Raw genomic sequence first — 20858 nt, forward strand, 5'->3', positions numbered from 1 at the left:
CAGTGATCATTACACAGGTGCACCTTGTGCTGGGGACAAAAGGACACAATTAAATGTGCAGTTTTGTCACAACGCAATGCCACAGATGTCTCAAGTTTCGAGGGAGCATGCAATTGGCATGCTGACTACAGGAATGTTTACCTGAGCTGTTGCCAGATAATTGATTAATTCTCTACCATAAGCTGCCAATGCTGTTTTACAGAATTTGGCAGTACGTTAAACTGGCTTCACAACCGCAGACCACGTGTAGCTACGCCTACCCAGAATCTCCACATCGGGCTTATTCACCTGCGGGATCGTCTGAGACCAGCCACCCAGACAGCTGATGAAACTGGGTTTGCCCACCCCCTAAAAACGTCTGCACAAACTGTCAGGGAAGCTCATCTGCGTGCTCGTCATCCTCGCCAGAGTCTTGACCTAACTGCAGTTCGTCGTCGTGACCGACTTCAGTGGAGGTGTGCTATTTACGGATTAATCCCGGTTTCAAATGTATTGTGCAGATGTCAACGTTGTGAACAGAGTGCCCCATGGTGGCGGTGGGGTTATGGTATGGGCAGGCATAAGCTACAGACAATGAACACAATTGCATTTTATCGATGGAAATGTGAATGCACAGAGATAGAGAGACCAGATCCAGAAACCAATTGTGGTGGAATTCATCCGCTGCCATCACCTTATGTTTCAGCATGATAATGCACGGCCCCATGTCGCAAGGATCAGTACACAACTTCTGGAAGCTGAAAATGTCCCAGTTCTTCCACGGCTTGCATACTCACCAGATATGTCACCCATTAAGCATGTTTGGGAGACTCTGGATCTACGTGTATGACAGCGTGTTCCAGTTCCCGCTAATATCCAGCAACTTCGCTCAGCTATTGAAGAGGAGTGGGACAACATTCCACAATCAACAGCCTGATCAACTCTATGTGAAGGAGAAATGTCACGCTACATGAGGCAAATAGTGGTCATATCAGATACTGACGGGTTTTCTGATCCATTCCCCTAGTTTTTATTTATTTTTATTTTTAAAGTTGTGACCAACAGATGCATATCTGTATTCCCAGTCATGTGAAAGCCATAGATTAGGGCCTAATGAATTTATTTAAATTAACTGATTTCCTTTTATATGAACTGTAGCTCAGTAAAATCTTTGACATTGTTGCATGTTGCATTTATCTTTTTCTTCAGTGTATATGGTTTGTGTGAGAAGCATTCTCTTGCCCAAGACCTTCTGTGAGCTAGCACATAGGAGGCCCTCCCCTGTTGTGTGTCAGAGGTTAAAGAGACTCCCCGAGGGGCCTGCAGACTGAGTGAGAGCACTTCACATTTAGGTTTTGTTGAGTAGGAGACATGGCACCACAATACACATTTCTTACACATGAGTAAGAGGAGCAGGCATGTACAGACGTCTTAGCACTCTCCTCTGTTACATATTGTTAACTCTTAGTGAACATAAATCTGCCATCTAGCTCTTTGAACTGTTGTTGAATTCAATAATCTATTAATTTGTGTGGAAATATACCTAGTGTCATTTGAAAGACAGGTCGGGTCAAATTTAGCAAATTATTTCATCATCCAATGCCTTCCACAGTAAGTTTAGCATCTATAATCCCATAGCAGTATTTGTCTACCTGAGATCAGCTTCTAAATCCATACTCCTACGACATTACCCGCAGCATCTGGGAGTGTAGAGAGGCTGGCTGTTGGCGGCAGTAAAGTGCAAACTGTTGGGGCACACAGGAGTGAGGAGTAGCAGCTGCTCCAGCAGGCCTCCATTAACACCTTGTAGAAACGGACTTCTGGCCCACATCCAGAAGAGCCCTCCTCAGCCCTCGCATTCTCCTGCCTCCCGTCAGTTCACACAGATTGGAGAATGAAGATGGAAATAGGAAAACTGTTGTATTTTCAGTCCCCTTCTCCTCCCCCCTCCCTTAATGAAACCCTGAAAACTGATGTGACAGCATTCTCCTGGGAGTTGCTAAACAGCCCCTCGTTTCCCTTAATTGATATAATGAACGGCACACGATTCAGCCTCCGTAGTCTCGTAATTGCCATTTTAACACCCATCATTTAAATGAATGCAGAGGGATGATTGAAGACATAAATGCTTTTATGCCAGAATTTAGTTGACGGTAACAAAAAGCAATCCTAGTATTTTTAATTAGCAAAAGGGAAGTCATAATAATGTGTTTTATATTAAATCAATGCATTTTTGTAATCCTATTGAATGTCCCAGTCCATAGTGACTTGTAGGTGTTTATTTGTAACATGCTGGCTGGACTGAGATATCCCATTAAGACTGTGTCAGTGAATGCTTTATAGAGATTAGAGGGGTTTGATCAGGATGGACACAGTCCACCCTTTTTCAGTACTCTCCCTCTCTCCCTACTCTAGCTGCTAAATGTAAAAACATGATCCTACTGTCAATTTGCTCTGTTTGATGCCCAACTGTACTTGGACAGATGCTTACCAAATGTCATATGTTGTATTATTGTGATATCCAAGGTACACCTGAAAAAAAAATCCCTTCCTTTACAGGTTGGAAGATCAGATAAAGAAGCTCCACAAAGACATGAAGAAAAGCACAGAGGCTGATATAGGTTTGTTGTTGACCCAGTGTTGTATATTTTGGCCAAAAAATTGATTTCCCACTGATCATCTTTTCTTTTATGTCCAAATCTCCTTTGTCACTTGCTCTCATTCATCTAATCTCTTTCACACGCTAGGCATACATTTATTGACACCTTAATTGTTGTCCCTGTCAGGTTTTTCTGGGGCATGTCTGTTATGCAATTTTGGAAAAATAAATTTTTTGAATGTGAGGTTTTATTCAGTAGCCCTTAAAGATTAGCAACATTTCTCACATGCTTCCTACTCATAACTTGTGTATTTCTGCGCAGAAGAAATCTATATTTTTGGTTGGCTCTTTTGGAGATGGAAATGGGTATCTTTGGGAGGAGCAGTAGCAGAATGTGCCCCTGGTAGATAGCTACTCTGAGGGTGGAGAGGGGAAGGATGGGGGAGTGTGGGGCTTCATTTCCTCTGCTTTGTGCTCTGGAATATGGGATGATGCCTCATCAAAGTATCAGAGCTGTCAATGTCTCATTAGAATTAATGGATTCCATCTGTTGCACAGGTCCTTTCTCCACCAACAGCAACCAAACAAAGAGTAGACCTGCCTGCACAATATGTTAGCACACAGTGTGCTCCACACGGCTTTTCATAACACAATCATTTGTCTAGTCTATTTAAAGTAAGACGATGAAATTGTGGGCTCTTCTGAGGCAAGTCCATATAAGCCTTTAGAGAGAAATCTTTACTGAGTCGGTATATCACTGGCAACGAGCCATTTTTTTCAATCTGTTTTGACTGCAAGCAGAAAAGCTGAGTCAAGTTCTACATTGGCAACACAAACGGTTTATTCATTACCTGATACAATGGAATTTAACAGTTAGACTTTCTGTAGCTTGTCAACCATGTTTAAGATCTTTGCTCACCAACTGCAGTGCAATCTTTTTGTCCGAATTGAGAAAAAATACACAATCCGATTTTGACACGATAGCCAATACGTTTTGCCCTCTACTTTTTCGAAAAAAAATCGCATAACGCCACCAACAATGCCGCAGTCATTATCTGTGGCAATATGTTGTTCAGCTTGGCTGCGATTCATTCAGTTAAAAGCAAAACTGGGAACTGTCGTCATTCCACGCACATAAACTGACCATGATGCTTGCTGCCAATAGTTTTCTTTCTATCTGATTAAAGAGGTGAAGTCCAGACAGGCTAGACCTATTTTAGGAAACTTCCTGAATGGACATGGATAATTAGCGAACTCATACACTCATACCCACCCACCTGAAAGGACCCGTCAATCAAAGCAGCCTGCAGCGCATCCCACAGACGCATAAGCAAATCACAGTTCTCCTTTCCCCAGAACAAAGCGTATTAAAAACATTGTCTTTAAATCCTTTCTGTAGGATATCAAAAACCACTCTACATTAAAGGATAATGCTAAATCAATGTAGTCTATCATATCATTTGATGAAAGTTGTAAGGGGAAGATATCGAGACAGCTGTGATATAAACCTAGGCTATATCAGGATTAAATTGACAACCATTATAATATAGGAACACATGCACACAACCTGTCCATAGCCAAACAGCCGTTGATCAATTTTAGTGAAGCAACGGGTGGATATGTTGACACTAGGCCTACATTTTATTTTGAGGGAGTGCTTTAACTAAATCTTCGCAAAAACTTCGCAAAGGGTAAATTCCAGCAGATCTTTTTTGGTCTGTATTTTAGGGTTGTCTATATCACACGTTAGCAGGCCTATAATACATAGCCTAATATATAGGCTATATGAATGATTCGTTAATATATGAACTTCTAACTGATCTCCGTCTTCACTGTTCCCTTCTTGCGCAATTCACGTATCTCTGCTAGCAAAGCCACTGGCCTCTCTCTTTCCCCTCTAGGTCTCGAACGAGTCACTTATAGATCATCTTGCTTGCTGAATGGCAATGAAATAGGTTACAGCGTTGGCAATGAACTGGCGGATAAGTTTTAATGGCGAGAGTGACGTGTAGCTCTGGTGTGATGTGATCACGTTGGCTAAATTGATACATTGCATCACTGATTAATTGTAAACGCAAAAAACAGGCAAATATAAATGAATTAATTCGCACGAAGAACACCGACCTGTCAGGGGTAGTGCGTGTCAGTGGCAATATCCCAGATAACAATTTCTATTGGTAAACAGTTTATTTTCACTTGCGAAAAGACGCAAAAATCGAACCTGGGCCAAAACTAAATAATTGACTGATTATATATCGCAATTAGTGTGAAAGGTGTCATAAACAAGACGTGCTGTATTTATTTTTTCCGTCTAAATTATTCGGACAAAAATAAAGGACTTGGTGAGAAATGGCCTTTTAGTCAGTTTCATAACCACTAAATCAACGTGGCTTGTTTTACCTACATAGACATTATCATGTGAATGCCAGGTTAGGGCAGGCTCAACCTGTTATTACAAAACCAGAAACTCCACCTGCATATGTTTGATTGACAGTAAATGGGTCTTTACCTGATCCTAAGAGTGTTTGAATGAGTCCTAGTTGAATCTGATGTTTTTCTTTTTTTACTTCCTGCCTTATCAACTTCTTTTCTGTCCCCAGTGCAGCTCATTTATTTTGATTGTGATGCTGTGATTCAATATGCACTCTAGGTCTAAAGATAAAGTGTCAAGGGTGCAGATTAACAGTAATTGGCGCTGGCACTGTAGAAACATTTGCACAGATTCCCAGTGCTTTTGTGAATATTCATGAGAGCAGCCGAGCCCACCACACCCTCAACTCCTTCCAACTGATGCTGTGCTGCTCTATCCTACTTTTCCTTTTAGTTTATTACACGAAAAGCTCAAACTTTTGAACCCCTCCCGCTGTGTCAGTCTTGGCACAGTGCTAACCTCTGCTGCTAGCCATTTTACCTTTATTTACCTTTAACTAGGCAAGTCAGTTAAGAACAAATTCTTATTTTCAATGACTGCCTAGGAACAGTGGGTTAACTGCCTGTTCAGGGGCAGAACGACAGATTTGAACCTTGTCAGCTTGGGGATTTGAACTTGCAACCTTCCGGTTACTAGCCCAACACTCTAATCACTAGGCTACCCTGCCGCCCCATGTCTGGGCCAAATAGTCAAACCAGGCCAACAATTAATAACACAGATTGTATGTTGGCATGGTGATGTTTCTCCCGTTCCGCCATATCTATTTGGTTATGGCGTTTAAAAAATAAAAATAAATCCCTCCCTCCTTTCCCTTCTCAGGGTCAGTTTTAACATGGTAATAACAATATTCCTTGCGTGTTCTATATTTGTCTCTCAGCCATGTCCAAGGCAGCAGTGAAGATCTCAGGGGACTTGCTCAGTAACCCACTGTACAGGACCAGGCTTTTCTGGAGTCCATGACTGCTCTGGACACAGCCATGAGAGGATGGACTCCTTCAATCAGGAGAAGGTCTGGTACTGTCTGTGCTCTTCCTCAGCCTCACACCACAGCCGAGTCGTTCCCCTAGATTATTTTCCAGGTGGGGTGCAATTGCAAAAACCCCAGAGCAACATCTAGGTCAGGTCCTCTTGCATCGAAATTGTCTATTGAAACCAAAATATACAATATACTCTTCTAGGCAGGGGGCCAATAAACTGTATACTCTTTTAGGCAGGGGGCCTATACAATGGTAGAAGAAACCCTCCCCCAGCCTAGCTTTCACAGCTCTACCTATGAGCATTTGATTCAGAATTCTGACAGGTATGCCTCATACGCTCCCCTCTCTTCAAACACTCAAACGGCTGAAACCAAAAGGGTTTGGTTTTCCTAAGTGTATTTTCATCTTTGTCAATATTGTGTGAACGAGAATAAAAAACTCACTCAGGATCTCTTTTCTTATCTTGTCTTCTTTTGAGAGCGTCTCCAGCAGCACACTGGTCTATTAGCTGCTCGTCTTTGTCGAATATCAGAGAGCTGTAGATCGGATGCATTTGTGACTCACTACTGTTTAAAATAACTCGTACTATGGAATAGCTTCACTTGGAAATGTCACAGGCTGTTTTAATGGGATTTGTTCTCTGCATGATCTTCCACAGTATCTCTATGTGAGGAATGCTGCTTCTGTTCTCAGCTCCTTTATATTATTTGCTATGTGTACATCACATATTTGATTAAAATCATCGCTGCAGGTAATCATAGGGATGGCATTGCATGTGTGTTTCTTCAGGGCATTGCACTGTGAGAGACATCTCTGTTAAGAGAGAGAAGTCAACAGGGAATCACACTGATCATCAAGAATGCAGAAAAACAAATATGTACAAGACCTGATTCTACTACAATTTTAGAAGAGTGCTTTTTCCATGAGTGTGCTTTAGACTGGTTTTCCCAGCGTCCTTTTATGTGTCTTGTGGCCTTACCTTGAGTAACAATGTCCCTCTCTGTACATATTCTGAAGATCTCTGTGAATTCCTTTCAAGCACTCAACAAGGCATTCAGGCATTCTTCCAGCAAAGACTGGACGTAAAACACACTGTGTGCTCAGATCAAGTTTTACAGTAGCCATTTGGAATGACTGGACAAAGATGTGTGGTGACTGTGCTTGTGGTTCACAGCTTGTGACCTATGGTAGGTCTTTTCAAGAGTTTGGCTTGGTGGTCTGCCAAGACCAGTCCTTCCATTTTGACTGTATTTAAGATGAAATGTCTTCTCATTCTTCTGAAGATTGGAAATGAGTAACATTTTTACATCAGAACAAGAGTTATTCTCCCCTTAAAATCTGGAACCCTTGCAAAAGATGAAGAGTAGTCAATATTCTCTACCCCATTTCTATGAAAATGTCCAAGGCAAATGTATTTGTGATTATCCATTTTCCATCTGCTTTTCTCTTTCCTTCTCCACTTCCCTCTTAGTTAAACAGTGTGTCAGAACCCTGAAGTGTAGTTAACATCTCTTACTGTTCTCCTCTGAGTCCTCTTCCCTCTGGCTATGCTAATAACCCTCGTAACCTTCACCTCGGACAAATATGGGAGGCCAGCTCTGCACTACACAGCACTCATCTTGCTGGACTCTACTTGAGCTTTCGAAATCATCTTGAATCGGTTTTGAGCTGCTTTGAGTCATATGGTCAGGAACAGCAAGATGTCTATGTGGTATTGTATTTTTACATCACTGGCGTTTTGCAGGTCAGTAACAAAGGTGCAGGTTTGCTGTGCAGTGCGTAGGATTGGAGGCGTTGGCTGGCTCCATAGGGTATAATTTCCCTGCTTGGCTCCATGGTCTACTGGACAGTTCTCCAGCCAGGCAGCATGGAGCCAAGTATACCTTCTTACTTATGGAAGTGAAGCAGTCATCATAAGTTAGAAAATACAAAAACCAAAATACATTATTCTCCATTATATTGAGCCTGGTAGTTAGGTAGCCATCACAGTATTTTGACATGCAACCCTTCTGTTATCACAAGTTGGTGCTTGAGTTTAGAGGCCTCCTTTTCAGACAGTCTCAGTCGATAAGATGTTTGACATGACTGTGTTCTGCTACAGTATGTCTCTCTGAGCCGCATAGCTTTCGGTTAACTGGTTGAGAGATGACACACAAGCAAAGCGTTTCTAGGCCCTTGGTTGGTCAGTTGCTTCAATATTTTTTTGAATATCACCTCAGGAGTCCAGAGTTGTTAAAGCCCAGCGCAGCTCTCCAGAATCATACTCCACCAGTTCTCCCTCCAAGCTGGCTGTTCCTTCCTTCTGACGGTACCACCAACAACTCAACTGCTCAAGCAAAACAGACACAAAAGCAACCACCCTTTGCTCTCTTTGGTGTTGAGAGAAGATGTTCTGCCGCGGGGCTGTGAGTGAGAGAGCGAGCAGATAAAATGTGCAGGGATAATGAAGGCAGCAGTGGCCCAGGCCTGTGTGTTTATTTCTGGGGCTGAGGAGGGCGCACAGCCCCCCCGGCACACTGCTGCTGAAGCCGAGCCCCAGTGAAAATGGCGGCTGAGCAGTAGAGGATGCTCCGTTTGGAGGGATATTGATTTCCTCTGCGATCTGCGTGTATTTTTGGGAGGCCTGTGTGCCGGGATGGCCTCTGCCCCGTGACTCACTCATGGAGACTGCTGCTAGAGCGCTGGCCCCAGGCACTGCTGGGCCTCAGTGGAATAGTCCTGCCCCCCTCTGTGAGAAGGGGCAGAGGGTAGAGGGCACCAGCATGCTTAAGCAAATGTGCTGTTGTTGTTCTCCCCGCTTACTGCATGCACTCACCTCAGCAGCAGCGCAGCTCCAGACTTTTCTCTCTCCCAGGGAGGGGGGGATGGTGTGAATATGTAAAACAGAGGAAAATGTAAATTCCCATGTACTTATTTGTTATTGGTTCTCTTGTTTTCCCTCAAACCAAATTCATTTGTGTTATGTACTTGTTTTAGCGAAGCCGTGTTGATGTGTGTGTGTCTTCTTAGAGATGGTCAGGGCATTCAGAAAGCTCTGCTGTTTTACAGTATTTGTTTCTTATATTCTGTGATTGACTATCCTTCCAATAACTAGTGAGCAAGTGATTACTTGTACTAGGCTCACTGTTCACATGGAGCTGTCACTTTATGGAGTTGTCTTGCCACTTTTATTTCTCATGAAATGTTCTTAGCGATGTTGTTCACTGGAGTTGTTTGCCAGGTTAACTTAGCGTTCTGTCAGAGATCTAGCATTCATTTTGACTATGCAATATAAATGACACTGGACATGTTGTTAATTGTGTGCCAACTTCTATTGATGGGACTTTGGTGTCAGGGCTGGAGGCCTCAAGATGAGATGTTAATTTACTTCCATTTAACAAATTCCCCCTCCCTCCCTTCCCCTGTCGGCTCTGGCAACGAGAAGGAGAATGCAGGAAAATATAAACTGTTATTGTTAAAATGTTTGTTTGCAAAGAACTTTCATCTTGTAAAGCAACCCACCCTCCGCAGGATTTGAAATCAGTGGGGCTTTGCTTTCATGTCCGTCCCCTGACAGTTGTATCCTTTTGTATTGTTGAGCTCAATGAATATTCAGGGATTTCTCCTCGGGGCTTGTGTACAATAAAACAGTCAACGTCACAAAAGTTTCTTTGCAACCCGCCTCACCTCCCTCCCCTCTGTCTTGAGTGCTCTGTTTGAAAATACACAATTGTTGATTGTTTGCGTGGAGGCAGGGACTTGGAGGAACTATTATGTTCAACTTGATGTAATCCACTTTGACAACAAATTTTAATTCATAAAGACATTCGTATTAAGAGAAGTACTGTACTTTAAAAAAAAAAAATCGAACTTTGACCCATGTCTGTTCGTCCACAGGTGAACCAGAATTTCGAAGACCGTGATCGATCCTCTTAAAAAGTATTTGTCTTATCTAGACCTGCACCTCTCCCATTGTCCACATGTTTTTAATACATCACAAGCCACAGCTGCTGTGTCTGTAGAGTGGGAAGGAGCGCACACCCAAGGGGAGTTGGTACGTAGCATTAGCTCCAGAAGGCGCTGTAATAAAGCATAGCAGATAGTAAAACTGAACTGGACAGGGGAGGGAATGGGGCTGCTGTGGTAGTGTGTCTGGAAGAAAGTTTAAAGTTTAATTCCCTATACTCGCCCCCGTCCGTCCGAGCACGCAGTGAGTGCTATTCCATTCCTGAAGCCACACACACACACACACACACACACACACACACACACACACACACACACACACACACACACACACACAGAGTGCAGAGGCGGTAGAGGGAGTGGCCAGGCTTGGGAGCTGGGATCCCATCCGTCTTCCGTAGTGCTTGTTAAGGTCCTGCTTCCTCCTGCTGGCCCCTCCCCCAGAGGCTGTTTTTTGGAGTGGGGTGTGTGTTTGAGAGAGAGACTCAATGTGTTTGTTGTCTGGTGAATTTGTGTGTGTTTTTAACTTTTTTGTTTATAACAAAAAATCTGTCTGAAATTCCTGATCTTGTCATGTCAAACCCCTGGGAAAATGAACTTTGATGGAACATATGAATGCATTAGTTAGTGATTGTGTGCATGCACTATTTGTCTCCTCGTGTGTTCTGGTAGCAGAACTGTGACAGGATGGAATGGTTCTAATTTCCTCTTCCTGGTGGGCGGCAGGCGGACGTGTGGGCAGGCTCTGAATATGGCAGAGGGCCCAGCTTCCTGGGCCAGGGGCAGGGGATTGGCTGGAGAGCAGGACTGTCTCAGGACAGTACACAAACATACACCGCATTGGACGAACACATTGTGGGGAGAGACTGGTTGATCTCTTAGGCATTCCTAGTTTATCACCAAACGTTTATTTTTAAATTTCTTTTTTTTCTTCTTTTTTTTACTCCTTTTTCTCCCCAATTTTGTGACAGCCTTGCGTTCCTATTTTTTAAAATTAGTTTTGCACTGTTGGTGGTAGGCGCTCTTGATTCAGCACCCCTAGCGCTGGGAAGGCTAAATGTTCCCATTTTTATCTGAAGGTAGAACTCCGCCTACCTGGCAGGCCCAGGGAGCAAATCAAGTGCACCTATAGGCCTACCGCTGACCAATCAGATAGCTCAGATCACTGTGTCTGCACAGTTTCTTCGAGCCATAGACTGGGAAAAAAAAGCCTAGAACACATAGCAAAGTTGATACTGTGATTTCAAAACTTTTAAAACCAGGACTAGAGAGACTCAACGAATACAGCAAAGAGCTGCTGTTTTTGTGTATGTTCATGTTTAAATTGTTATTCAGCACTGTCAACATTTTTGTTCAACACCTTTCTTTATTAGCCATAAAATGCACGTTAACCCTAGTTCCTCACGCTACAACCAGGACTGCAGCTGCAATGAATGAGTATAGCAAAGTGTTACGATAAGCCTGCATTGTTATTATTTTCAGCCGGTGTGTCTTTTTTAATATCAAGGAATATTTCACTTTCTCTGGTCATAGGAGTAACAACATCCATCCCTCCCTCTCCAACTGACCATCAGATGCAGGCCCATCTGTCCAGGAAAAAAAAGCAAATTATTAAACACACTCAGCTGTGCCTCACAAGTAACACAACAAATGATCCATTATCTGTGTGATTATATACAGTGGGGGAAAAAAGTATTTAGTCAGCCACCAATTGTGCAAGTTCTTCCACTTAAAAAGATGAGAGGCCTGTAATGTTCATCATAGGTACACTTCAACAGTGACAGACAAAATAAAAAAAATAAAAATCCTTAAATTCACCACATTGTAGGATTTTTTATGAATTTATTTGCAAATTATGGTGGAAAATAAGTATTTGGTCACCTACAAACAAGCAAGATTTCTGGCTCTCGCAGACCTGTAACTTCTTCTTTAAGAGGCTCCTCTGTCCTCCACTCGTTACCTGTATTAATGGCACCTGTTTGAACTTGTTATCAGTATAAAAGACACCTGTCCACAACCTCAAACAGTCACACTCCAAACTCCACTATGGACAAGACCAAAAAGCTGTCAAAGTACACCAGAAACAAAATTGTAGACCTGCACCAGGCTGGGAAGACTGAATCTGCAATAGGTAAGCAGCTTGGTTTGAAGAAATCAACTGTGGGAGCAATTATTAGGAAATGGAAGACATACAAGACCACTGATAATCTCCCTCGATCTGGGGCTCCACGCAAGATCTCACCCTGTGGGGTCAAAATTATCACAAGAACGGTGAGCAAAAATCCCAGAACCACACGGGGGGACCTAGTGAATGACCTGCAGAGAGCTGGGACCAAAGTAACAAAGCCTACCATCAGTAACACACTATGCCGCCAGGGACTCAAATCCTGCAGTGCCAGACGTGTCCCCCTGCTTAAGCCAGTACATGTCCAGGCCCGTCTGAAGTTTGCTGGAGAGCATTTGGATGATCCAGAAGAAGATTGGGAGAATGTCAACTCGTCGTGTTTGGAGGACAAAGAATGCTGAGTTGCATCCAAAGAACACCATACCTACTGTGAAGCATGGGGGTGGAAACATCATGCTTTGGGGCTGTTTTTCTGCAAAGGGACCAGGACGACTGATCCGTGTAAAGGAAAGAATGAATGGGGCCATGTATCGTGAGATTTTGAGTGAAAACCTCCTTCCATCAGCAAGGGCGTTGAAGATGAAACGTGGCTGGGTCTTTCAGCATGACAATGATCCCAAACACACCGCCCGGGCAACGAAGGAGTGGCTTCGTAAGAAGCATTTCAAGGTCCTGGAGTGGCCTAGCCAGTCTCCAGATCTCAACCCCATAGAAAATCTTTGGACGGAGTTGAAAGTCTGTGTTGCCCAGCAACAGCCCCAAAACATCACTGCTCTAGAGGAGATCTGCATGGAGGAATGGGCCAAAATACCAGCAATAGTGTGTGAAAACCTTATGAAGACTTACAGAAAACGTTTGACCTCTGTCATTGCCAACAAAGGGTATGTAACAAAGTATTGAGATAAACTTTTGTTATTGACCGAATACTTATTTTCCACCATAATTTGCAAATAAATTCATAAAAAATCCTACAATGTTATTTTCTGGATTTTTTTTCTTCAGATTTTGTCTGTCATAGTTGAAGTGTACCTATGATGAAAATTACAGTGGGAGAACTTGCACAATTGGTGGCTGACTAAATACTTTTTTGCCCCACTGTACCTAATAAAAAAATATTTATATAATTTCAAAATGGTCTGCGAAGAACAACATTGGCAATTCAAGCATAGCCAATATGCAGTGTAATATTTTGGGCCTATGCACAAACCTTATTTCTACAGAACTGTTACAGGCTTACATTTTGAAGATGTTTAAAAATATAAATATATTAAAATCTGAGTGGTAGATCTCGGCTTGCATTTTAACTCTGAAAGTGATCTTGACTCAAAAGGTTGGTGACCACTATTTTAGGACGAGGAAAACAAGCCGTCAGTCCTGTTGCTGTATATGGCGTTGAAGCTCCGCATATTGTAATTAGACATCAAAGTAGAGGACTGCTCTATTAAACCACCATACATTAAGCTTCCATTAGAAATAAAATGCCATTAGTCCACCAGTAACAGAATGTTAATCATTGTTTCTGAAGTCTCAATAGTCTTGATGTTTTTGTGTCGATCTGTAAGAAAATGTGTGGAATCTTAAATAGAGCCGAGAATGGCCTGAGCCTGGACAGTGTTAATGGAGTTTTTTTTATTTGTCACTTCAATGGGCTGTGTACGTGCCAGAGTATGTGTATTCAAATTTAGGCTACACTTAGTTGGGTAATTAACACTCACTGTATTAGGACAAATATAAGCACCCACCAGGAAATGATGAGCACGAAAATGTGCTCTCCCTTTCTCTGTCACTCCATCTCTCTTAAGGGCTTTATTGGCATAGGAAACATATGTTAACATTGCCAAAGCAAGTGAACTAGATAATAAACAATAAAAGATTAACAGTAAACATTACACTTACAAAAGTTCCAAAAGAATAGACATTTCAAATGTCATATGTCTATATACAGTGTTGTAATGATGTACAAGTAGTTAAAGTACAAAAGGGAAAATAAATAAACATTAAATATAGGTTTTATTTACAATGGTGTTTGTTCTTCACTGGTTGCTCTTTTCTTGTGGCAACAGGTCACAAACGGATTGTTTTCTAATTCTTTGTGGGTCTGTGTATCTGAGGGAAATATGTCTCTCTAATATGGTTATACATTTGGCACGAGGTTAGGAAGTGTAGCTCAGTTTCCACCTCATTTTGTGGGAAGTGTGCACATAGTCTTCTCTTGAGAGCGGGGGACTGCCTTCGGCGGCCTTTCTCAATAGCAGGTCTATGCTCAGTGAATCTGTACATAGTCAAATATTTCCTTAATTTTGGGTCAGTCACGTTGGTCAGGTATTCTGCCACTGTGTACTCTCTGTTTAGGGCCATATAGAATTCAAGTTTGCTCCGTTTATTTTGTTAATTCTTTCCAATGTGTCAAGTATCTTTTTTTCTCATGATTTGGTTGGGTCGAATTGTGTTGCTGTCCTGGCTCTCTGTGGGGTCTGTTTGTGAACATAGCCCCAGGACCAGCTTGCTTAGGGTGCTCTTCACCAGGTTAATTTCTCTGTAGGTGATGGCTTTGTAATGGAAGGTTTGGGAATCGCTTCCTTTTAGGTGGTTGTAGAATTTAAAGTATCTTTTCTGAATTTGGATAATTAGCTGATATTGGCCTAATTCTGCTCTGCATACATTATTTGGTGTTTTACTTTGTACACGGAGGATATTAAGCAGAATTCTGCTTGCAGAGTCTCTATTTGGTGTTTGTCCTATTTTGTGAATTCTTGGATGGTGAGCGGACCCCAGACCTCACAACCATAAAGGACAATGGTTTCTATAACTGATTCAAGTATTTTTGGCTAGATCCTAATTTGTATGTCGAATTTTATGTTTCTTTCGATGGTATAGAAGGCCCTTGCCTTGTCTATAAGATTGTTCACAGCTTTGTGGAAGTTACCTGTGGCGCTGATGTTTAGGCCGAGGTATATCGTTTTTTTGTGCACTCTAGGGCAATGGTGTCTAGATGGAATTTGTTTTCGTGTTCCTGGCAACTGGACATTTTTTGGAACACCATTATTTTTGTCTTACTGATATTTACTGTCAGGGCCCAGGTCTGACAGAATCTGTGCAGAAGATCTAGGTGCTGCTGTAGGCCCTCCTTGGTTGGGGAGAGAAGCACTAGATCATCAGCAAACACTAGTCATTTGACTTCAGATTCTAGTAGGGTGATGCCGGGTGTTGCAGACTGTTCTAGTGCCCTCACCAATTTGTTGATATATATGTTGAAGAGAGTGGGGCTTAAGCTGGTACCCTGTCTCACCCCCAGGCCCCGTGGAAAGAAATGTGTGTGTTTTTTGCCAATTGTAACCGCACACTTGCTGTTTGTGTACATGGATTTTATAATGTTGTATATTTTCCCCCAACACCACTTTCCATCCATTTGTATATCAGGCCCTCATGCCAAATTGCGTCGAAAGCTTTTTTGAAGACTTTGCCTATATTTTGGTTTGTTTGTCAATTAGGGTGTGCATGGTGAATACGTGGTCTGTCATACAGTAATATGGTAAAAAGTCCATTTGACATTTGCTCAGTACATTGTTTTCACTGAGGAAATGTACGAGTCTATCCCACGGTAGTTATTGGGGTCAATTTTGTCTCCACTTTTGTGGATTGGGGTGATCAGTCCTTGGCTCCACATATTGGGGAATATACCAGAGCTGAGGATGATGTTAAAGTGTTTAAGTATAGCCAATTGGAAGTTGTGGTCTGTATATTTTATAATTTCATTTAGGATACCATCAACACCACATGCCTTTTGGGGTTGGAGGGTTTGTAATTGTGTCCTGTTGTTTAATTACATTCAATGTAATTGGATAGTCCAGTGGGTTCTGGTAGTCTTTAATAGTTGATTCTAAGATTTGTATATGTTTTTGCTGTTTGTTCTTTGTTATAGAAGTGGTTTATCCATACATCTCCGTTTTGGATAGATAACTCTTCATGTTGTTGTTTGTTTAGAGTTTTCCAATTTTCCCAGAAGTGGTTCGATTATATGGATTCTTCAATTACATTGAGCTGATTTCTGACGTGCTGTTCCTTCTTTTTCCGAAGTGTATTTCTGTATTGTTTTTGTGATTCACCTTAGTGAAGGCGTAGGCTCCGGTCTTATGGGTCTCTATGTTTTCCATTGGTTAGGTTTCTCAATTTCTTTCTGAGGTTTTTGCATTCTTCATCAAACCATTTGTCATTGTTGTTAATGTTCTTAGGTTGTCTGCTTGAAATGTTTAGATTTGATAGGGAAGCTGAGAGTTCAAATGTACTGTTTAGGTTTTTTACTGCCAAGTCTACACCTTCACTATTACAGTGAAATGTTTTGTCCAGGAAATTGTCTAGAATGGATTGAATTTGTTGCCTAATTGTTTTTTGGTAGATTTCCACACTACTTTCCTTCCATCTATAGTATTTCTTAATAGTATTCAGTTCCTTTGATGCCTCATGATTGAGCAAAGCTCCGTTCAAGTAGACTGATTTGGCTGTGATCTGATAGGGGTGTCAGTGGGCTGACTGTGAATGCTCTAAGAGACTGGGTTGAGGTCAGTAATAAAGTAGACTACAGTACTACTTTAGCTATAGGTGTACCTACCATAGGAGTCCCCGCAAAGCCTACCATTGACTATGTACATACCCAGGGTCCGACCGAGCTGCAGGAGTTGTGACCAGTTTTTGTTATGTTGTCGCAGTTGTGTCTAGTTGGGCATATGGCAGAGGGAATGCGGTCACCTTCCAGGTAGGTGTTTGTCCCCCTGTGTGCTGAGGGTGTCAGGTTCTTGTCCAGTTCTGGCATTTAGGTTGCCACAGACTAGTACATGCCCCCTGGGCCAGGAAATCGTTGATCTCCCCCTCTAGGATGGAGAAGCTGTCTTCATTAAAGTATGGGGATTCTACTGGGGGGATATAGGTAGCACACATGAGGACATTTTTCTCTGTTCAGATAATGTCCTTATTCATTTCTTGCCAAATGTTCCTGTTTTGACTAATTTAATAGTGGGTTAGGTCACCTATATACCAAATTAGCATAGCCCCTGAGTCTCTTCCCTGTTTCACACCTGGTAGTTTGGTGGATGGGACTACGAGCTCTCTGTAATCTCTCTTTCTCTCGCTCTCTCGCTCTCTCTCTCAGCCGTGAATTCCATCTACTCAGGGGGGACAGTGAATGACATCAGGGTATTTATATGTAGGGATGGACATTTGACATTCTTTGACTGTTCAAGTACCCGCATTATTTTTTTTCGAGTACTCAAATGGAAAAGCAAATCTATTTTTAGAACTCAAGGCCCGCACTGGAAAATAAATATTGCACGTTTATCTATATGCCAACAGACCGCAACAATGCCTAATTTATCATAACCATTACAGATAACAAATCCTAATTGCTAAATTGCCCCATATATATTCTGTCAATAAAATGTAAATTAATTTATTGAAACCGTAATATCAACTGTTTATATTACATTGTGGAACACAATCTTAAAAAAGGCAGTAACCTCAGCAGTGGTGCTTGCTTCTAGAAGCCTTGTTTATTTATTTAGCAGACAAGATGTTCTTATTTCTCGAGCCCTTATCATAGTCAAGACACGCCTATTTCATTGTAAAGAAATTGAATATAACAGAACAGTTATTTTCAAAGAGTGATCATTTGAAACCTGGCTCAATTTGGCCAGTTGAAATATAACAAAATCTGAGTTACAAACCAAAATCTGTCGTCTTTTCGATATACAGATGTTCGATTTAGTTTTTTCTGCCTGTTCTCTGGAATTTAAGTGGATGTCCATTTCCACATTGAACATTGTATGGTGATGAATTACAGCCACGACATCAGTTTGGTGAGTAGGCCTATGCTCAATGATTCTGATGAATGTACGCTCTTTGTCTTTACCATTTTTGCATATTTTCAGTGTGGAACTTGTCAATGTTTAGGGGGGTTATAGCCTAGGGCCCTAGGCTAACCAATTCTAAATGGCACTAGCAGTTTGCAAAGTAGCATAAGCGAGAAATAGACGGGACACAATTATTCCAAAACTGTAGCTCCTTGTTGGAACACATATTTTCCTACTTCAATCAAACAGTCCATTATGAATTTGTGATAAAACTTGACAAGGAATATATATTGTGTATCCCATCATATTTGTTTTATAGACTTGTATTTCTGTAAGCCTAACATGGAACCCAAACCGGCTGCGCGTGTGCGCCATCGTGCATAAATGTATTTTGTGCCCCCTACACCAAACGCGATCACCACACGCAGGTTAAAATATCAAAACAAACTCTGAACCAATGACATTAATTTGGGGACAGGTCGAAAAGCATTAAACATGCAAATTTAGCTAGTTAGCTTGCACTTGCTACCTAATTTGTCCTATTTAGCTAGCTTGCTGTTGCTAACTAATTTGTCCTAGGATATAAACATTCTGTTGTTATTTACCTGAAATGCACAAGGTCCTCTGACAATTAATCCACACATAAAACAGTCAACCGAATCGTTTCTAGTCATCTCTCCTCCTTCCAGACTTTTTCATCTTTGAACTTTATATGGTGATTGGCATCTACACTTTCATAGTATTACCATGACGACCGGCAAAACAGTTCATCTTTCAATCAGCCATGTGGGTATAACCAATGAGATGGCACGTGGGTATCTGCTTCTATAAACCAATGAGGAGATGAGAGAGGCAGGGCTTGCAGCGCGATCTGCGTCAGAAATAGGAATGACTTCTATTTTAGCTCTTGGCAACGCAGACGCTCGTTGGCGCAATAATTGAATAACATATATTCCTACATTTATTTTGCAGCGCACGCAATGCGAGTGGTATAGTCCGGGTATAAGGAGCTTGTGTGCGCACTCAGAACGCGTGTGTGGAATGCAATTGAGTGAATGAGATATGGAGGGGAAAGGGAATTTAAGGAGAACAGTGTGATGCTTGACTTGTTTTCTTTTTTGTTGTTCCTTGGAAAGGCGCATGTACAAATGGAACATTAGAGTCAAAGCAAATTACCTTTGTCTTCAAGACAAAATGTCATTTGCCCGTCCTGGCAGCCACAAAGCACATTCCACCAAATAGTTTTACAGTATTTAAAAAAAAAAAGTGATCTCTGGTTAAAGATCGAGCTTTGATGTCCGTTTGAGGACTCGATTACTCATGCTCATACCAAGGGGGAGTGAGTGGGTATGAGGCCTCCTATCCTAACCCTTTCTGCTTTGTTGCTCTTTTAGGTGAGACAGAATGCAGCCCTGTTGTAAGATCTGGGGTTAGGGAAGAAAGTGACTGCCCCTGACACTCTGGTTCATTTAGTCTACTTTGGGAGTTACTCAAGGTGCTGTTTTGTTTTCTGTCACTGTCAGATTGAAGCAATTAAATGTGTTTTACGGGGGTGTCTCAAAATTATGTAGCCTATAAACTAGTCTACATTTTAGTTCACAATCACAGAAATGTTTTTTTATTTAAGTTATTTTAGACATTTTTTTCTGCTCTTGCCTTATAGCTGACCCTGTAAAACAACACATTTCACCTATCTGGTGAATGTGACAATAAAACCATATATTTTTTTTATATCTGGTGTATCAGGTATCTATCTAGCTTGCTTGAGTCGTCCTCCCACTTTCGATCAACAGAGACAAAGCATCAGGCATGTTGCGGCAGAGCAAACCTTCCCTATCAAAACAGAGGTTCTGTTGGCACTCTAGCCTTCACGCAACACTTAGCCTCTCAGTGACTTTGTATTTTCATTACGCATAAATAATGCCTTATGTGATTGCGTAAACTTGGCTTTCATTGTGTTACTTCCTCATTTCATAGACAATGAGACATGGAAGGTGAACATGTTCTTAGAGAGGCCTTTTGTCATGTGACAGTGTTCAGTCAACCTGCCAGACTACTGTCTCTGCTCCGGCAGGGCTGGTTGGTCCAGACTTGGGCTTGTCTGGCTGGCTGTCTGGTTGTGTCGGTCCGGCTGTGGATCAACATGTCATAAACAAGCTCTCGTCCAGCTGCTTTTTCCATCCATCCAGCCAGCCACCACACCCTGACTGACCTGTCACACAGACAGTGGTGGTGCGCCCTTGGTCCAGCAGAGCTTAGGCCTAGACGAGGCCGGATTAAATATAGGCTGGTCTGGAGCCGACTTGTCAGTATGTGGAAGTCAGACCAGAGACATCTAGGGAAATGTCCAGCCCAGCCAGCGATCCCAAACTATCATTACGCAGTGTGTACAGTGACTTTCAAACACAGCCACTGTCAGCTGAGTCAGCCAGGCTCCCACAGAGCTACTCTTTAGATAGTCTGAGCACAACAGACACATTGGCATCCTCTAGGTATGACAGCATTAGAACAGTGATCTCCTAATATCGGCTCACACAGGTGTTCTCTCAGTCACATCATTAAGAGAAAGGAAGTGGTGGTCTTCCTGACTGTCGGAAACCTCCTACCTACAATGTGATCATGTGTGAGTGACCCAGATGTTATCATTACTACTCTATTGTGATGTAGTCTGAAGTGAGAGCATCTGATCACATGGCACCTCATGATGCCGTGCAGAGGTGGTGTGAAGTGAGGTGCTCTGGAGGAGGAGAATGCGGTCAGCCTTTATGTCTTTAATGAGTCAGTGTGGTGTGTATTGTTGTCATGGGCCAATGGAATCGTGTCGGAGTGCATTCATGCTTAGGGGGCGGTTGTGTAATCCCCTGGCACTTGAAGTATGTGTACACTACACTGGAGCAAGAGACCGATCGTAAATTACTAGAGGAAGGCATCCACCCAGCCTGGCTGCCTGCCGTAAACT

The 20858-nt window shown here is 42.2% G+C and overlaps 1 pseudogene; it reads left to right on the top strand.

Annotated features, from left to right (window-relative positions):
* The window catches only part of LOC115111580 (bridging integrator 3-like), a 49540-nt pseudogene that overhangs the window by 21251 nt on the left and 7431 nt on the right, over positions 1 to 20858 (top strand).

Source organism: Oncorhynchus nerka, linkage group LG27 (assembly GCF_034236695.1).
Source record: "Oncorhynchus nerka isolate Pitt River linkage group LG27, Oner_Uvic_2.0, whole genome shotgun sequence".
NCBI classification, from domain to species: domain Eukaryota; kingdom Metazoa; phylum Chordata; class Actinopteri; order Salmoniformes; family Salmonidae; genus Oncorhynchus; species Oncorhynchus nerka.